Raw genomic sequence first — 9,869 nt, forward strand, 5'->3', positions numbered from 1 at the left:
ATCTTTATCTTTATCTTCATCTTCATCTTCATCTTGATTTTCATCTTCATCATCATCTTCATCTTCATCTTCATCTTCATCTTCATCTTCATCTTCATCTCCATCTTCATCTTCATCTTCATCTTCATCTTCATCTTCATCTTCATCTTCATCTTCATCTTCCATCTTCATCTTCATCTTCATCTTCATCTTCATCTTCATTTCATCTCATCTTCATCTTCATCTGTATAGAATTCTTTGACACTGAAAATGGAAATGATCTCATTTTTGCTATTCAAAAATGTCATAAATATAAAATAATTTATTGGCCCCTGAGTACAATAATGTGTACACTCATGCTAAAATGAATAACACTTATTTTTTATGAACTATATTTTATTTATATACCATCATATTGTTAAAAACAAGTTCTCTGGTGTTTTAAAGTATTATATGCATGGTTTGAAAATGATGTCATTTTTTAATTTAATGTGCTTTTGCTGTGAGTTCGGGATTTATGATATCGAAAGCAAAGCAAAAGCAATTCAGAAAAAAAACAAATGCTTGGCTGCCATTTTGCGGTGAAATTTCGAAAGCAATCAGACAGTTCAAAAGTAATTTGTGGAAGCACAACGACAGGGAAGCAACACCAACCCTGCAAAAAATTGTGCGACTAATCTCTAAAGAGAGTATTCCGAGATTACTCTCAATCGGGTACGATTGGGCATTAATTAGTCCCAACTAGTCTCGTACGGGTACTAATGGAGGTCAATTAGTCTCGACTCATCACTTATGGGTATAATTGGAGACCAATTAGTCCCCAACTCATCTCTAACGGGTACTATTAACGATTTGATGATATGTACGCACTTAGTCAATGAAATTTCATGTGCGGCGTTGGCACACAGAGAGAGTATTCGCCTAACAAAACTGAGCACCCCGGTTCGAATCTCACCTCGCGCTAAATTTTTATTTTTATTTTTTAAAAGTGACTAGACGCTTTTTATACCCGTTCGGGTATAAAGGTGAACAATTAGTCTCTTCATAGGACATGCTCGAACAAAAGTGATCAGTTCATTCCATATAAAGAGATCAAAAGTGTTATTAGTCGCATGCTCCTTTGCGATTGCTCCCGGAGTCATCCCGGATTAGTCCCATTTTTTGCAGGGAAGTAATAGAAATTTGACTATAACTTAGAAGATGTTATATGTATGCATGCACAAATACACTACCCTGTAGTTCTACTGGTGACAAGAGACGACCATAAGCTAAAGATTCCATACATTACTGATTATACGGCAACTCGCTAGCGAAAGGTCATGCCACGCGGAGCGCTCGGAAGGTTCCAATGACATCGCCATGTTAAATTCCTTAAGCAAAGGAAATGGTATCGCAAATTTTGTGGCCAGTACTCACTCCTGGCGAGTCAGCTAAATCATACACATGTTATGTATGTATATATGTAGATATACACCATGCTGCAAAACTTCAAGTGCACAGCACAGTCAAGCAGATCACAGCACAGCAAAAGCACGATCACAGTAAAGCAATACATATTTTCAATAAACTGCCGATAAAAAGAATACAATTTGCAAAATCACAGCAAAAGCGAAGCCGTTCGAATGAAAATCAAAAATTTCAAAGCGAAGCGAAAGAAAAAATAATAGTGCTGTTGCTGCTGTGCTGACAGTTTTTCAAACCCTGATTATATGTTACTTACATTCATAATTTTGCTTTGAATAAAAATGTACTGAAAAGTACTGATTGATTTATTTAGCATGAAAAAGTCTAACGTACCGATTTCGCGCATAAAAAATCTGGCAACCCTAAGTTTAGCTGTTAATGATATAATTTTTAAATGTAACAAATATAATGATTAACAAGCCTGATTGGAGAAAAAAGTAAAAAAAAACATTAAAAAAATTAGATTTTTAAATAACCAAATGTAATTAAATTACGATATTGAAGATCTAACTTTTGAATGTAACCAATATAATGATTAGCAAGACTGATTGGGGAAAATTGTAGAAAACACTACTAAAAAATTTAAAAAAAAAAAAAAACCAAATGTAATTAAATTACGATATTGAAGATCTAACTTTTGAATGTAACCAATATAATGATTAGCAAGACTGATTGGGGAAAATTGTAGAAAACACTACTAAAAAATTTAAAAAAAAAAAAAAACCAAATGTAATTAAATTACGATATTGAAGATCTAACTTTTGAATGTAACCAATATAATGATTAGCAAGACTGATTGGGGAAAATTGTAGAAAACACTACTAAAAAATTTAAAAAAAAAAAAAAACCAAATGTAATTAAATTTAAGATATTGCTTCTTTACCGTTTGTATAAAGGATTTGTTTCAATTCCATTAATTTTTTTTTAATATATAAGTACTAGAATCTCAATGAAGCCATTGTTTATTTTGAATATTTGGGAATATTTGTCGATAAGATTTTTCTTTGGTGAGAATTTTATGTGAATATTCATTTATTTAATTTTTAATATCTATATGGCCATAGAAAGTTAATTCAGTGTCTATTGTATAGATCAGTGGATTCTTCTTTATATATTTAATTCAATTTGTATATAAAAACGCATTTCAGTACGGACTACTTGTCTACTACCTCTTTACTAAAGGGGATAAAATTGTTACCCGCTTCTCTTTCCTTCTCAAATGCAATTTTACAAGGCAGTTGATTGACACAAATGTCAACATTTATCCAACCTTGTATTATTGAATCATGCTCTCGACCTAGCAAATGATTAGGAGTTGACCACGTGGCTATTACCAAGTTTACCTTGAGATATTAACTCGAGTTCAAAGTTTTGAGTTTATGAACAACTGTCAAGTGTTTTCATTGGGGTGTGTTTAATAATCTCAGAGTTTAATTTGACATTTGTTTGTTTACTTTCTCTTCTTCACATTTAGCCTGTTCCGGTACTCCAGGGTTTAGACAGAAATAGTCCGAAGAAGCCATTATTCTACAAAATGCTGAGTCCTCGAATCTAACATTTGAAGGGTAAGAATAGCACTAAATGGAATAGAGCAAACAAAATAAGCCATTAAAGCCGTTTTTCGTGAAATTCGCGAAAAACTCAACATTTTGGCGCAGTTCTAAGATCGAGTTCGAGTTCTAAGCAGAAAATTACTTCGGATATGACCTACAGCTGCACAGCATCGGAAACTTTGAAATCTGTATTCATAATTATCATGTTCTTAATTTCTTTGAATTACTTGTCACATCGCAAGACTACGGAAGTCATGCTACTGTTGCATAAAACACACTAAAAACGATTTAAATACCTAATTATAATCTTATCGCTACACGTATATCGCACAGGTAACGTAACTGTCTTTTTCTGTAACGTACCAGTCCGACTATTTTTTTTACAAATATTGACCTCAAAATTAATTTTATCAGTTCAATTAATACGTAGTTCTTGAATCCTGAAGCTAGGAAGCTGTGTACCAGGGATGAAAAATGGAAATTTCAAATTGTACCTAATATCATAAAATAAATGCACCTAAATGAGACAGATTGTACCTAAAAAAGTTTCAGCATTCATTTGTAGTTTCTTTCTATAAATTTTACTTAAAACATTAATACAAAAGATAGATGTACTTTTAACATGATTAGGTTTTTTTTTTTAACTGAGCCTATATCTATAGACTATATCTACTCTAATGGGAATCGAAGAATCGTTGTTTTCGTCTAATTTTGACTACTGAAAAATATTGGCGAAAAAGACAAAAAACACACTTTGCGATGTATACTTCTTTATCCAGCTTTTTATATACCAAGCGGAAGTCTGCTAATTTTTCCGATTCCTTTTAATAGGTGCAGCAAGTCTAGAGAAAATAATTAAATTGCCGTAAGTTACCTCGAAAGCATTTTATATATATTTCCTAATCTGCTAATTTATCCGAATCCATTTAATAGGTGCAGCAAGTCAAGAGAAAATAATCAAATTGCCGTAAGTTACCTCGAAAGCATTTTAAATATATTTCCAGAAATCAAAAAGCGAATATGGGTCAAATAGCTATAGTTCTCAACTAAAGAAAATATGAAATTTACATTATATTAGGAGAGCAGACTTTTTCAATAATATAAAGCAACTTTAAAAAGTACTTCCAAAAATTGTAATGCAACATTCCGCTGTTGAAACATTCATAATCCCTAAACCACAGGCGTTACAATATATTTTATATACATTAAATAATGCAGCATACTTATGCTTTCAGATGCAAGAAGAAAAATTATTTGAAAATTGTATTCTCGCGAGTTTCCGCGGTATTTAAAAATCAGTGTGAACCAAAATGTAAAGCAACAGTCCGCGTTTTGGGCCATATAACGTAACATAAAAAGGAGAAAATTATGTACACCAAGTGAAATACCCCCTAATTACCATTATTTTGAAGTCATTAGTTTTTTAATAAGTTGTGTTGTTCAGAAGATATTAATATTTAAAAAAATCAAACATTTTACTTTAACCATTGATATCTTCTTTTTTTTTACCTCCGCCAGACAATTTGGTTGGGTTGAAATGAGCACAAAAAGTTCTATCGAACCACATTTTTAGTTTCTGCATAGCTAGATTGTTGATATTCTGGACTTATGTGCACAGAACGACCTCGGACTATTTCTGATTACATCCTGCTGTACGGGAACACCTGTCGGCAAGTTAGTTGCAGGTTTGGATTATCCAAAAGACAAACCAAATTCGGTCAAAAAAAGCGTTGCATTCGCTTAAACTCTAAATAAATGTGGTGTTTAAGGAGAGTTTAATGAAAATTATTTGGATGGTATGAGTAGTGTTTAACGTTTAACTCCAAAATGGCCCATAAACTCGAGTTAATATTTCAACGTGAACATAGTATAAGTCAAACTATGTTATTTGAACAAACACATGTAAACACATTCTTAAACCGAATTGAAACTTTTACCCATGCCACCATAAATCACATTTTGAATGCGAGATAAGAGGTGTTGAATCGTGTTAAGAGTGGGGCATATAAACATGGGATTAAGCTGAAACTCCATAAGCATAGCGTGCGTTTGACAGCTGAGTTGTATACACATGTTTTTATGGGACAAGTACGAGCGTAAGCACAGAGAACGGACAAAAATTCGAACATGAATTCGAATACGTATTAAGGTATGCGAATCTGCTAGCTTGTGTTGGCGCTTTTACAGGTAGCGGGTAGGAAAGGAACGTAAAAACGTTAGTTACTTTTGTTAAAGTCAAAGCGCTGGCTTTTAAATATGTTTTACATAATATTGTTAAAAGTCAATATTCAATATTGCCAGACACTTCCCGTTGACGGTAACTTCCGCAAGACGCTTTAAAGCTCGCATAATCAAAAGTTATTGTTAAAGTAATCACAGAATTACATGGCATGTTTTTTGTCCTAGGATCTTAGACTAATAGGATGTTTATTATTGTACAAAGTAGAAACAATGTAGGAATATGATTTTTAAAGTAAATAACATATGTTCATATAATAACTATTTACAACCGTTTCTTAAAGTACTTCGGAATAGACTACATTTTTAGTTTTATTATGTGACGGAAGCAGTATACTTTGATTCTGAGGGTTTCCAGTTCTGGAGATAGCAACATACAACTGGCCATGTGTAAAACATTCTGCGCGCAAGTCAATACCAACATGGCGGAAAGTTTGTCCTTGTGATTTATTGATTGTTATCGCTAAAGAAACCTTTACAGGAAATTGCAAACGTTTATACTGGAAAGGCATGTCCGTCGGAATCATAGGTACGCGAGGTATGAAGGATACCTCTCCGGCTGCTGGGCCTGTAAGGATTGTAGCCTCTAGGATACTGTTATGCATTTGTTTTATTTGTAATCTCGTCCCGTCGCAAAGAGAGGGTGGTTTGAGGAAGCGCAATAAAATAATTGGAATATCATTTTTCAACTTCAATTTGTGAGGTGGTAAACCAGAGGGATTAAGGAAATTTAAAAATTCAGTTGGATAGTGTACGGCATCTTCACTATTAAGGACAGTGTAATTTGATAGATACTCTCTAGTTTTACCGGTTATTCTATCCAGAATAACATCATTAATTTCGTCGACCGTCTTGTTCCTTGGCTGGGCAACTGTTCGATATTCGGGTAAAATTTCGATATTAAATCGTTTAAGTTGTACACCACATTAGCAAGTCTTGAATCAATTATAACGTAGCCGTTTCAGTTGAAATTTTACCACCTCCAATATTTAGTAGTAGTATNTCTGAAAGTATTCAACCCGGAATCCGCTGGTGGTAGCAGAGAAAGAGGGAGGCCCCCACTGCGATGGAAAGATCAGGTGGAGAAGGAATTGGCGTGCTTTGCTGAACTCGGCCAAAATCGCTTAGGCGGTTACAGCGCCAAAAAAGAAGAAGAATATTTAGTAAATCTCGGGGAAATGTACTGACAGTACCGTTAAGATACGCTCGCATGTTTGTTCGCAAGCACAGTTTTTCAACGCAATTCCATAATAAAGATGCCTTGGAGCAGGCTTTAACAATATCAGCGCGAGTTCCTTTTGTCACTACTGGCAAAGTTTGTCGAAAATCCCCCGCAAAAAGGTGGTGTTGGGTTTGTCGTTAGATCTTAAGTCTTTTAGGGTGCGATCTACTGCCTCAATATGTGCTCGATGGGTCATACTGCATTCATCCCACACTATCAGAATTGCTTCTTGCAAAATTTTTGCCAGTGACCCGTTTTTTCGAATGGAGCAAGTCTTTTGTTCTTGTAGGGAAATGCTTAAAGGCAATTTAAAAGTCGAGTGAGCTGTTCGACCACCGGAAAGTAGGGTTGCTGCAATCCCGGACGAAGCCACAGCCAGCGCCACTTGCCCTTTTGATCTCGCATAAGCTAGAAGAAGATTTATTAAAAAAGTCTTTCCACAACCACCTACAGCGTCCAGGAAAATTATTTGGCCTTTTTTGTTTTCGATGCTGCCAACAACTTTATAATACGTTTGCTGCTGATCCAAAACCATTTTCGGTATATTAATTTCCAGGTAGTCCTGCAAAGAGCTTATCTCACATGGAGGCCTCAAAATTGTCTCAAATGGGCATTCAGTTTTTTGAAGGTTACGATCTGGTGAAGGTAAGCCAAAACTGGTTAAATATTTTTCGCTAAGACCTATAACTGTGTCCTCGATTTGAATCAGACCTAAAAAATGAAAAAAATTGCAAATATTCAATCATTATTCAGGAACCTTTAATTGTTATCGAACCTTGGTTTATCAAGTTTTCAGAAAAGCGTAAATTAGGATCGTTACTTCTACGGCGTTCATTGAAAGTAAAGTCTTCACAGAAGTCATTCTTAAATATGTTCCATAATAATCCGGCGTTTGATGGCTAGCAAAAAACTAATATAATGGAAAACAGTTCTCTCAGCTTTGATGGCGAATGCAAAAGGGCTGCTTCAACTAATGCATTTTTCCAATGATCTTCATTTTCCAAAAGTCTGAGTTCTTGGCAGGCAGCTTTGAAAGTTTGATAAACTACACCATCTACAGTCCTCAAGCTTTCAAAAGGAGTTGGGCCCCGGATATTGTGCAGCAATAAGCGCAAATAAAAACATTCCGTTTGATTGGGGTGTACGTTGTAAACTCTCCCAAGGGCGTAGTCTTTTTTAATATCGGGATTACCCTCAGTAGGTATTCCGCGCTTACTTCTAGAAAATTTATAATTGCTCCACGTGTAATAAGAAGGAACTTCATGATAAAGGATCGTTTTCGCAAAAGGATCGGCGGCGCATAATTCAAAGAATGCCATTAATGTAGTTTTTCGAGGATTTTCCAGGATTTGTTGTACATTATCCTCCGAAAAGTAAACTCGTTGTCCGTTCTCTAAATGTACTGCTAGATGAACAACAGTCGGATATCGCTCATGAATTGGAAAATCAAAAAAGCGCCAGAACGACTCCGAAGTGCTAATGTAAAGCCCGTTGAGATACTTTTCAATTTTATCAGAATTGTTTGGGAAAGAAAATGTGGCGTGATCCGTGACCTTATTAATATATTTGGAAATATATTTAATAGCTTGAACGGAATGGCAGTACTCCACATTTATATTTGCTGAAAAACATCGCAAAAGCAAAGGGCAATATGGAAAAACCCATCTGTTGTCTATCGAGGTCATTACTCCTCGTACATTAAGGGAAGCTGTGTTACCTCCATTCTCAGAGGACCGTCTACGTTATGTTGGATAGCAATCTTCGCCAGACTAAGTCTCCGATGTGTAATTGCGAGGAAACTTCTTCGAACATTTGCCTTCCCCCATCCATGGAGAGAAAATGTTATGTTGCCCACATGGCCCATGTATCATGTTTTTGCAAACAATGGGCGCGTTTCTAAGACGGAGCAGTTGTTAAACTGTTGAATGTTTCTCTTAGAAACGCTTAGTTGAGTAGTTCCGCTCAGCTCTTCAGTTGGCAATTTTCCGCCATTTTTTCAAGCAGAAAATTTTTACACTACCCGAACTCAACGTGTTGGGCTTAGCCTAAACAGCTGATCATAAAGACTTACGCCGCTTACGGCATTTTTAAAATAAATTAATATTTGCAAACAATACACCGTTTATAACTTTAATTCACAAATAAGTATATGTAAATTTTCAATCAAAACAAAATTCACTTCTATTTCCGTAACAGCTGATCAAATCGCATTGCCAACTTTTAAAAATAACCTTCAAATAGCCAGCGGTAATTGCAACGCTGCACCTACGCTGTACATATGACATATGAATCGAACCAAAGTTTCATTAAAATCGGGCTTTGAGATTAATATAGATGAACAAAAGTTGCTGCTTTTAATATTGCGCTCACTTACGTACAAAGAAAAACATAGCAACAGGGTGCTAATGTTAGTTGCCCTTTGTGGCAACATAAACGACACTACAATGATGATGAGAGATTTACAGCGAGTTTCACCAAATTATTTAAGTGAAAATTACTTTAATTTCGGTTTCACCAATCAATTTTAATTTTGATTTAAGTGACCTATGCTCTGCACTGAAATAAAAGTTAAATCAGAATAACCACACTCAGAGGTGTTACACGTTTAATCACCTGATCATTGTGCATCTGCTGCTTACTTGTATACCAGCCCTGCTTTTACAACACAGCGTGCCAAAGCTTTCAAAAGCTCTCAGTACAAATGAAAGCGAAAGCTAGTCCTAGTCTGTTTTACAACCACTTTTTACTCACTTAAATAAATAGTTTATTGAAACTGAAAATAATTAAAATAAGATTTAAATAAAAATTTAATTAAAGTTAATTTCCACTTAAATAGTTTGGTGAAACTGGCTGTAAGATGGTAGAGTCTACATACATAATTGCCTACATTGTTGCGCCATGAACTGTACATATTTGGTTTTTAACATAAGAATGTTGCACGTATGTATATGTATACATAACCAGTGTGACCGTTTTGCTCCAAGTGGATCAAAAGTGATACATTTTTCGACGAATTTTGGAGGGATACTTCTTTTTAAATTTTGGTACTTTTCCAATCATGAAAGAAAAAATTCCCGTAGAAGTAGAAAAACTTGCCGGAGATGTTTACGAATGGTGGATGAATTTGCCGAGTCTCAACACTACTACGTTGGTGTTAAAAATCATGTAAGCGAGCTAAAAAATGCTTTAAATAACTTTTTATACCCGAGCGCACTTGGGCACAAGGGTATTATAACTTTGTTCACATAACGGTTGTTTGTAACAGGCAAAACGAATCGAGATAGAAATAGACAGATTAAGCGGTGACTGTCTGTCCGTCCGTCTGTGCACACGATAACTCGAGTAAAAATTGAGATATCTTAACGAAACTTGGTATGTGCACTTCTTTCGGGCGGAGGACGGATGGTATTGAA

The sequence above is a fragment of the Rhagoletis zephyria genome, unplaced genomic scaffold (genome assembly GCF_001687245.7).
Source record: "Rhagoletis zephyria isolate East Lansing unplaced genomic scaffold, Rhagoletis_zephyria_1.1 Rzeph_scaffold_00129, whole genome shotgun sequence".
Taxonomy (NCBI): domain Eukaryota; kingdom Metazoa; phylum Arthropoda; class Insecta; order Diptera; family Tephritidae; genus Rhagoletis; species Rhagoletis zephyria.